The sequence below is a fragment of the Dermacentor albipictus genome, unplaced genomic scaffold (assembly GCF_038994185.2).
Source record: "Dermacentor albipictus isolate Rhodes 1998 colony unplaced genomic scaffold, USDA_Dalb.pri_finalv2 scaffold_45, whole genome shotgun sequence".
In the NCBI taxonomy this organism is placed as follows: domain Eukaryota; kingdom Metazoa; phylum Arthropoda; class Arachnida; order Ixodida; family Ixodidae; genus Dermacentor; species Dermacentor albipictus.
In genome coordinates this window covers 220,479-229,900 of record NW_027225599.1, presented here as the reverse complement: position 1 = coordinate 229,900, position 9,422 = coordinate 220,479, and the positions used below count along the sequence as shown (strand labels likewise).

Here is a 9,422-nt window from a genome sequence, read left to right as displayed (position 1 = left end):
TTTCATTTATATAATCACAAGACCTTGCGTAACCTTAATATATAGAAGCTGTTATAGAAACACCTTGTAGGCGGCGTATGCCTTTTATTTGGATGTCTTGAACGCAGTCACTCTAAGTGTTTGTTTTTAAATGTTGCAAGTTATAATTTAGGAGTGTGCGTTTGGTTTAGAGGTGGTTGTTCTTTTAATAGGTGTAATTGCTTCATGTTATCGTATGTTTTTTTTTTCTCTCTTTCGATCTCGCCCCCCCCCCCAATTCTTTGAGACCAGCACTTTCCTTAGTCTACGCACTGGCATATTCTGATCCTCCCCCTCCTTTGTGAGGGGGGGGGGGAGTGAACTACGCCTTCTCCAACACGTTGCTAAGGCTGTTGCTGCGATGACGAAGGCGAGTACCCTTCTCAAAACATTGGCTTCGGTGACATTCTTTCATTGTACAACTAGTAATCACAAAAAAACAGACCAGAAGGATGAAACATTAAAAAGCAATGACCCTCCATCCTGGCTCTGTGCAAGGGGATGTCCAGGGAATCTGTTGAAAACCACCACTACAACGGCTGAGGGGGAGGGGGGTAGGCATGTTTTATTACTTAGGAGTAATGGTAGTAATGGCGTAATGGTAGTAATGGTGGTACTATATGGTAGTAATGCGAGTAATGGTATTTCTGACAGCACGCTGCCACCTCCCGTGGTGCTGCTACAACACTGAAATCAGTTGCTAGGCTGGTCATTTTAAACCTTTTGGTCGTATCTTGCCACACAACAATAACCATCATCTGTCTTTTCCGCATTTCCTTTGTTTAACGCTGCGAGCCCGGTGCTTCCGAGTCACGAACGGCATGTGCGTTAACATCATGACAGAGCATTCTCGACAAGAAAGTAGTGAGCGCAGCGTTTTCAAGAAAGGAAATGCAAGCGAGACAGATGGTTATTGTTGTTGTGCGGCAAGATACGACCCAAAAGATGTACGTTTGTCTAAAAGTGTACACGAAAGGCTGCGGACGTCACTCCCCACGTCGCAAGCTGCCGTCGCCACGGACGCCTGCGCAACGGTAATTTTTACCGGGAAATGTATGCAGGCAACGCTACGTACTTCGCATTGTAAAGCCTTATCATCAACGATGTGGTTCGGATGCTTGTTCTGGGATTGTTATTTATTTATTTATTTATTTATTTATTTATTTATTTATTTATTTATTTATTTATTTATTTATTTATTTATTTATTTATTTATTTGCAAATACAGCAGACGAAGAATGGCTACTGCCGGAGCGCGAGAATACAATATGTGGCAAATACGAAGCACAATACTCATAGGAGAGTGCAATTTTTCTATTGACCACCCCCCACCTATACCCATAACTAACCCCCCTGCTATCCCCACTCTTTCCGAGCGATGGGAGATCATGCTGTCCAGCCCCGCCCTGGAAGATCAGCTCCGACTGATCCACAGGGGCCAGGCGGCCCTGGAAGCATATGGAGCCCGCGAAGAGGGAGCCACCCCATCAGACGCTTAACGCGTTTCAGTTCACAATGGACCAGTAAAGTTGTTTCTCTCTCTCTCTCTCTACAAAAGAAGCATACGTGAGAACATGGTTAAAGGGAGTAATCAGTAGCATCCCCAAATTCTTTCTGAGGGTAAACAACGCATGGAACCAGGCAGATCATTCCAGAGTTCAATAGTCCTGGAAAAGAAACAGTATTTAATAGTATTAGTGCTACAGAAAAAGAACGATAAGTTTCACTGACTACTGTTTCTCGTGATTAGGGGCATGTGTCAGATATATGTTAAGGGAGGCATAATGTGGAGAGTAAAACGGAGAGTGAAGAAGTTTCAGAGAGTTAATGCGAAGTCGGTGGAAAAGAGGGGCTTATGCTAGGCTTGTATGTTGTAGGCGTGATTCCATAAGGGTGTATACACTGTTCGCTTCGCTTTGCTGCTTGCACGCAACCTCTGCCTTAAGCGGACGTTATCTGGATAAGCTTGTCTGAAGTAAGTAGGCACCTTATGGCTGTCGCAATAAGGTTGCTGAGATACAAGCTCTATTTCTTCATTGCATGCATATTTTGCTTTGTTGCGCCAAACCAGCTTACAAGAATTGGAAACATTTTTGCTAATTAAAATTATTTCTCATAAAACATGAATGTAACAGTCATAAATGTCAGGGGAATTGGCAGATATGCCGGCAATACTTAATTTTACACTCATGCTCTACCGCCGAGTGGATGACAACTTTCACTTTAATTCAGGTTATCAAAGACTGCACGAGCTGAAGTCAGGGGGGGGGAGGGGGGGAGGTTGAGTAAACAGAAGAGAGAGATATGACACGAGTCTTGATCGCACCTTTACATGAACCAGGCCTGGTTCAGCGTATCCAAGGTCGGGTACTCAAGTATGTCGCCTCTAGGTACTGTACAAAAGATCGAGTGGCATACTGAGCTGATGCGCTGTGAGGCCAGGCTCCTAGGACCTCTGCTTCTGTAAATGGCCTATCGTGCCGTCTATTCAATGCACGCCGGAGAATCTGACTTTGTCTGTCGAAGCGAAAACAGTGGCAGAAAACTGCTTTTCCGTCGTCCTCCAGAAGCGATGCATCGGTAACGCCTTGACTTTCTTTTCCCTTCTTTAACGTGCACACTTCTGTAGTCCTTCTTGTCTTACGGACTTGCAGTGCATGCAACTGTTGTGTTGAGAGATCTGCCTACACAGCTTCGCCTGCGAAGAAAAAAAGAAAAGACTGTCTGTTTTCGTGCACCCAGAACCAAGTGAGAGCTTCATAGCTTATGTGAAACATGTTTGGTGCAAGCTCACCTGCGCTTGTTTCCGAAGCCTCATCGCAGCTCGGAGGCGGCGACACGCTGTTGGACTCTCCCTCCAGGCTCAGTCCAAGTTCTCGTAGTGGCGCGTCCGTCATAGAGAACTGGCAGCCTGCCGTCCTCACTGCGGTGGCGGCGGTCTTTGGAATGGTGAAGGCGAGTTTCATCAGCTGCGATGTTTGGTTCGTCTCTGCTGAGGCCGAGATACAACGTGGGCACCCACTCGGGATCAGCGTCGCCCAACAGCTTGGATGTTTTGCCTGGAAATCGAGAGCCGTGCCCAAAAAGCCAACGCGTTGCGAATGTCGTCAGGCGTGTCCCCCGTGTCGCGTGCATTGTGGCCACGTTCGAGATTTCCTGGTTGTCAAAGTTATACCGGAGTCCCCACTACGGCATGCCTCATAATCAACTCGTGGTTTTGGCACGTGACACCCCACATTTTAGTTCGTATTACTGCTGACTTGCTGTGTCTACGCACTTGCCTGAGCAGGACGGACACTCGATCCAAGGCCGCTCGATCACGAGTGAGCGTGGTAAAGCCAAGGATGTCCGAAAAAGAAAGTTCTTTAAAACCTCCATGCGATCAGCTGTAACATTATCTAATATTTCACTCAGTGCTGACCGTGTGCCGACGTCGACCTCATCTCGCTCACAATCGAGGGACAGCCCCGCCGACGCCAGAGGCGGCACTTCTCACCGCACCAGCGTTGTGGAGTAGCCTTGTAGCAGCCAGGACTCTGCGCTGTTCCTTTTGCCGAGCAGCACCAGTGGAGCAACCGTCCAACGATTTTAAGCGTGTCGCTACGTTCGCTAGCGCAGGCGACGCTTCGGGAGGAACTGCCATTTTTCTTTCGCCCTTCTCGCGTGAAAAGCAGCAGCATGCCAGTGTGCCACGGCTTGGGTCAAGCCGTCCTGTCGCGCCGAGTGCCTCACAAATGGCAAATTTCGATGCGAAAGCGTCAAATCACCCACTGAGCGAGAAAGGCGGCGTCTGTAGCAGCCAAACGGCACCAGGGGTGCGATCTTGTACGCGTTCCAAAATAGAACGGAGGCGGTTCGTTCCACCGAGCCAAATACCATTCGTCAATTTGAACCGTGCCGAATGCCATGACGTCAATTGTGACGTGATATCTGCTGTCAATCATTCCGTGTCGTCTGCTACAAGATCGCACCCGTACAAGATCGAGCCCCAGAAGTCCGTGACGTGGCTGCGACGCCGCGTCGCGAGCGCGCCACGAATACGCAGCTGCGGCCACAGCAAGTGGTGGCGAGCCGCTGCGGCAGTCACGTGACGGCATGGAAATCTCGCCTCCTCTCTTTCAGTCTGCGTGTAGGCGCGTGAAGCCGCGTCCGTTTTTCTTCCTCTGCTGACAGATTGGCGCTGCGTTAATGTTCTTGCTCCTCCATAGCTAACGCCAGTCATGTATTATAAAGATGACAACGTCGATGGGAGTGGTTAGAACATATAATGCTGCGTAAAGGTCGAAATTTACGTGATAAAGTTTGCTTGTCCTCGAACAACGGCCGTGCTAATCGCTCTAGCAAGATTTGCGACGTTATGATGAATACTTCATCAGCGTTTGACCGCGCAACAACATACAGTAGGTTTTCTAAACATTTTCGCCGGCAACAAAAGCATTTTATTTCATTTCGCCTCCAACGCTTTCCAAAATGAGACAAAACATCACATTGTATGTCGTTTTGCGATAGCGCGTTGGTGACAATTCAGTCCTGTTCTGCTTTGCGTGAATTGGAACTTTGAAAGGACACCAGAGATATCAGGTGTGAGCAAAATGTTGGTGCTTGCACGTTTAAACAAAAAATATTCAAAAACTTTCGAGTACATCAATGTGGTCACGTTCAAAATACTCCTTGTTAGAGAATACACACTGGGTGGAGCTCCTACACCATTGGTGGAACCACACTCGGCAGTTCTCTACGGATAAGTGCTTCAGCAGCGGATCCGAGTCATGTGATTATGAATTCTCCTCCCAAAATCCCCGAAATGTTGCACTTGAGGCGTTAGGCTGTACTTTGGGAACAAACAAAATAAGAAATACTCGCGTCATCAAGAATTATGGGGGCTCCAGCGCAGGGATGGAACTGTCTGCCAAAAAACAAAAAAAGTCACCGTCAATCCACTCGTGTGACGGTGGTTGGTCAGCGAAGCTGTAGTTATGTTGCACCTATTGTAGAGAACCTTCTCAAACACTGATCCCATGATGTGCGCCCATTATGTACTTTGCTCGTCAAAGTGATAATAGACACACATGCGTTTCAGTGCAGCTTAAAACGCACTTATTTATTACTTTGAGATTACTCCTTTCAGATTACCCCTTTGAAATTATATGCACACATGTTTTCCGTTCTTATTTGAGGAATGTTTTTGGCCATAGTTAAGTCACTTCATTACCCGTGTACGGTAGTTGGTTGAATCGGATTGTTAAAGTAACCGAGGCCAAACTCTCCCACGAAGTGGGTGAACCACAGTGCATTGTTTCCGGTTTTGAGATGCCAACGTTAAGGTATCCGACAACGACCACCGGCGAGGGACTGACGGTAACGTACGTCGATCAAAGCGGAAGTGTACATGCCTCATCGTCAATCATGTCGTTTGACGGCTTTTTTGTTTGTTTGTTTGTTTGCTTGCTTGTATGTTTGTTTGTTTGTTTGTTTGTTTGTTTGTTTGTTTGTTTGTTTGCTTGCTTGCTTGCTTGCTTGCTTGCTTGCTTGCTTGCTTGCTTGCTTGCTTGTTTGTTTGTTTGTTTGTTTGTTTGTTTGTTTGTTTGTGCGTTCTGTATTGAAACGAAAGCTGTGCTGTGTGTTCGATTCACGCCTCTGCTTTCCCCCTTCCCCAGGGCAGGGTATCCCACAGGGCTCAGCCTGGTTAACCTCCTTGCCTTCCTCCTAAGACCACTCTCTCTCTCTCTCCTTTGCTGAGGTATGAATCATGTCTTCTGGCCCTGCAGTGCCACCGACATCTGTCCACGGGGTTTTCTGTCGACGAGACAGACGCGAAAAAATCCTGGGACTCTAACCATAGACAACTTCGTTGTAAAAACCACACACTGTAAATATAAGCGCTTAGTTCCATTACTGAGGCGCAGAATCCAGCGTTCCTTTTTTTTTTCGACAATATTGATCGCATGCGACGAACATGATCTCTCAGATGCTTCAAGACTTTCACGTAGAAAACTTCCTTGACAGTCTGACCAGCAGGTGAAGATTCGTGGTGGAAAGTTCCATGGCAGCCAAAAAACATGGTCAACATACTTTGATTTTTGCTTTGTTCTCCCGTCCTTCTTTTTTTCCTGCGAGCTTCGCTCATTTTTTTTTTTCGCTCCTCATTCGGGAACTTCAGCTCGACGACGTTTTCGTAAATTTAAGTTTCATGGCTGGTGATGAACCTTTGCAAGAATTTCTCGCTTTCGTCTGAAGGTTTCTAGTCAATACAACAGTCTTCTTGTCTCAACTCTTCTACGGGAATCAGCATTTCCGGCACCATTTTGGCTAGAATCTTTTCCAATCTTCAAAATGTCAGCAAAAATCTGATGAACGGACGACTTTCACGAACAAAGTGTCTGATATATTTCTAAGAATCAATCATTCGGGGAGTCACACAGGATAAAAGAACGCATGCGCACGATCGACGTTTCATCTTCGCATGAGGTGGAACCTGGCGTTCTAACCTTGTATCATCCTTGGAATCTTCACGATATTCCCAGGGAACACTGCACCCACTTAACGCCCTTCCTTCCTTTACGTCATGCGTTTCATTAGTATTTTACAACATTCTACAAATTTCTGCGTGCTTGCTGTCCAGTTTCGCATAAAATTTGATGTGGATCTTTTGTTCCGTCTCTTCGTCGATGTTTGTTGCGACGAACTGCGAAAATTAGTTCGCACGACGTGCTCGCATAAAATTCGGCCTTGTCATGCAGCACTCCGGCTCGTAAGTAGAAGTCAAGGGGACTTTTGAATCGAGAAAGCGCTGTTCTACAACCTCTGTCCCTTGCTAACCCATTGCATAAATTCTTACGACAGACCTATGCACTTATGTTTTACGATGGTTTATGAAGGCGTATCAGCCGATAAAAAATGTGTCCAGTTCGGCCGACGTGACTCACAACACTTTACTACTACCTCCAATGACGGTAAGTGGAGCCGATTTCTCGCTTCTCATGTGTTCCTGTTGTATAAAGCAAACCCCATCCTTGGGCTGCTTTTCTCAGCCACATTTTTCTGCATAAGTTTCAGAAGATGTGAACGCCTTACTAATAAAGAAAACACTTGAAATATTCGAGGCAAAGAGTAGGTATTTTATCTAAACACACTGAGCGGTCACAATTTTTTTATCGGAGAGCTTGAATTCGCAGTCCAAAAATGGCATTTAGGACTTATGACGGCGAGTCTCCAAGGTGCTTGTTAGCTGAATATATAAAAAATTCAGCGACAATTACAATACTATGTAAGGCAATGTCTAAGAGCAGCTATATAACGCGTTTTCATTTCGCGATATGGTGAGACATCGCACCGATCAGCGCACCGATTGACAGAGCCGCGGCACGAATTGCTATACGTATACACTGTTGCAGATCGATTAAACATTCAACATAGAACGCACCAAGAATTGGCACTTCGGATTCTATACGTGACTCGCCGGAGTTAGTGTCTCGAGGCGATTGAAACGATCATTGTCGCTCACAACAGTACGAACACGTAAGAACGCTTCCGAAAAGAAAAAACTTTCTCGACTCCTACGCGCTTTCTTGGAGATCAGGCCTGATCGCGTGAGGGCGAGAGGAGCGTTAAACAGTTCTTGCTTGATTTCTCAACCGCCAGGCAGCATCTTGTTTCTCATTCGTCAAAAATGAGAAGCTTGGTTTTTTGTTCATAGCATTAGAGAATCATTAATCATTTAAGTGCATTTCTATTACCACAGTATTCATATTCGTTGAACAGTTACAATTCCCTTTCAATGCGTTCCCGCTTTGGAACTTCTTCTGCGCGGTCTCTTCTCGTCAGCAGTGATCACTTGTTTCCCTTGCTTTTAGCCATGCGTGTGGCCTGCGTGCGTGCGATAAACATCTCAGCGGAGTTCACGCCTTTTTTGCCGCCATCGATAATGGATCAGAGAAGCAGAGCAAGACGGCGTCTGTAGCGCCAGGGTCCGGGATCACCCTTGTAGTCGGTGCCGTAAAAAGCCTGATGGTTTCCGGTTCGCAGCCGAAGCACGAAGTAAGCCCTTGCTCAGATGTTGAGCATCCAGGAGCTTCCGGGAAGGCCTCGGCTCCGAGCTGAGAGTTTGCTGCTTTACAGCTCGAACCCTCTCCCCCGTGTAACGTTCCCCGAAGAAACGATGCAGCGCTACTCAACTTATAAGAGAAGCTGCTTTCGCCGTTCAGAATGACTCACGATTTGCTGGCCCATCTGACGAGAGTGTTGCCGAATTAACACATTTTTTTTGTGCATGTACTGTTCCAGAGACGACCCCCAACATTGTTGCTCTGTTCAGAGCTCCCGCGGCGTTCTTCAATATCAATCCACGGACGCCATACAGAAGTTTGTAACGAACTGTCTAGCTGTACAAGATAACGGCGGTCACAATCATGTCGGCGTAGACCTCTTGTGTAAATCCGCATGTGTATGTTGAAATTTGCAAGGGCCTTATTTGGAAAGCTTTTTCAGGTTTAAAAGGTGTTTCACATAGGCCATACGCGCTCGCTAATAACATGTCCGATATGTATGCGGCTGGCTCGCATCTGCTCTTACGCACAACTTTATCGTAGGAATAATAATATTACAAATACAAGACAGGGGCCATTTATGTATTTGTAGGATAGTCATCGTTCTACTCGCCTGCTCAATATGGGATCACGACAAAACAATGAAGCAAGGTTTGAGTACGGGCTAGTTGGTATTCCATGGTATAAATCGTCACTTACAGCGCATGCATAGACAGAGGACAAAAAATAGAGACGTAGAAAAGCGCTTGTCGACGTCGCTTTTTTTGTCCTCTGTCTATGTATGCGCTGTAAGTGACGATTTACACCAAAACAATGAAGGCAGCCTTGTGCGCAAAGCGATTGTTCGCCTCTCGACTCCGATTCCGATTTCCGCCCGAAGAAGATGTGGTTTACCTGGCAGAGAAATCTGTGGCGGTGTTTCCTAGCGTGTTCCTTTACTTGCGCCAATACCTTATACTAGTTCGATCACCAATTGCCCTAGCTGAACAATAATTTCTCCACTCACGCTCCTATTGCGAAATTGGAACGTCTCAGTGCGCGGAGAATATCCAAGTTGGTGTAGCAATTTGTGATTAAATCAGAGCCCACGCTCGATGGCGGCAAAAAAGGCGTGAACTCCGCGGAGATGTTTATCGCACACACGCAGGCCACGCATGGCTAAAAGCAAGGGAAACAAGTGATCACTGCCGACGAGAAGAGACCGCGCAGAAGAAGATGCAAAGCGGAAACGCATTGAAAGGGAATTGCAACTGTTCAACGAATATGCATACTGTGGTAATCGAAATGCATTTAAATGTTTAATGTTACTCTAATGCTATGAAAAAAAACAAATCTTCTCATTTTTTTACGAATGAGAAC

At 46.3% G+C, this 9,422-nt stretch overlaps 1 long non-coding RNA gene across 1 annotated transcript in view; it reads right to left on the bottom strand.

Moving 5' to 3' along the window:
- Positions 1–1,468: 1,468 nt before the first annotated feature.
- LOC135914561 (uncharacterized) overlaps positions 1,469–9,422 on the bottom strand; it is a 101,037-nt gene continuing 93,083 nt past the window's right edge. Inside the window, exons 3-5 of the long non-coding RNA XR_010568343.2 lie at positions 2,813–3,077; positions 2,345–2,716; positions 1,469–1,685 (exon numbers count right to left, since the gene is read on the bottom strand). This is a non-coding gene — a long non-coding RNA (uncharacterized lncRNA). The remainder of the gene's footprint in view (positions 1,686–2,344; positions 2,717–2,812; positions 3,078–9,422) is intronic.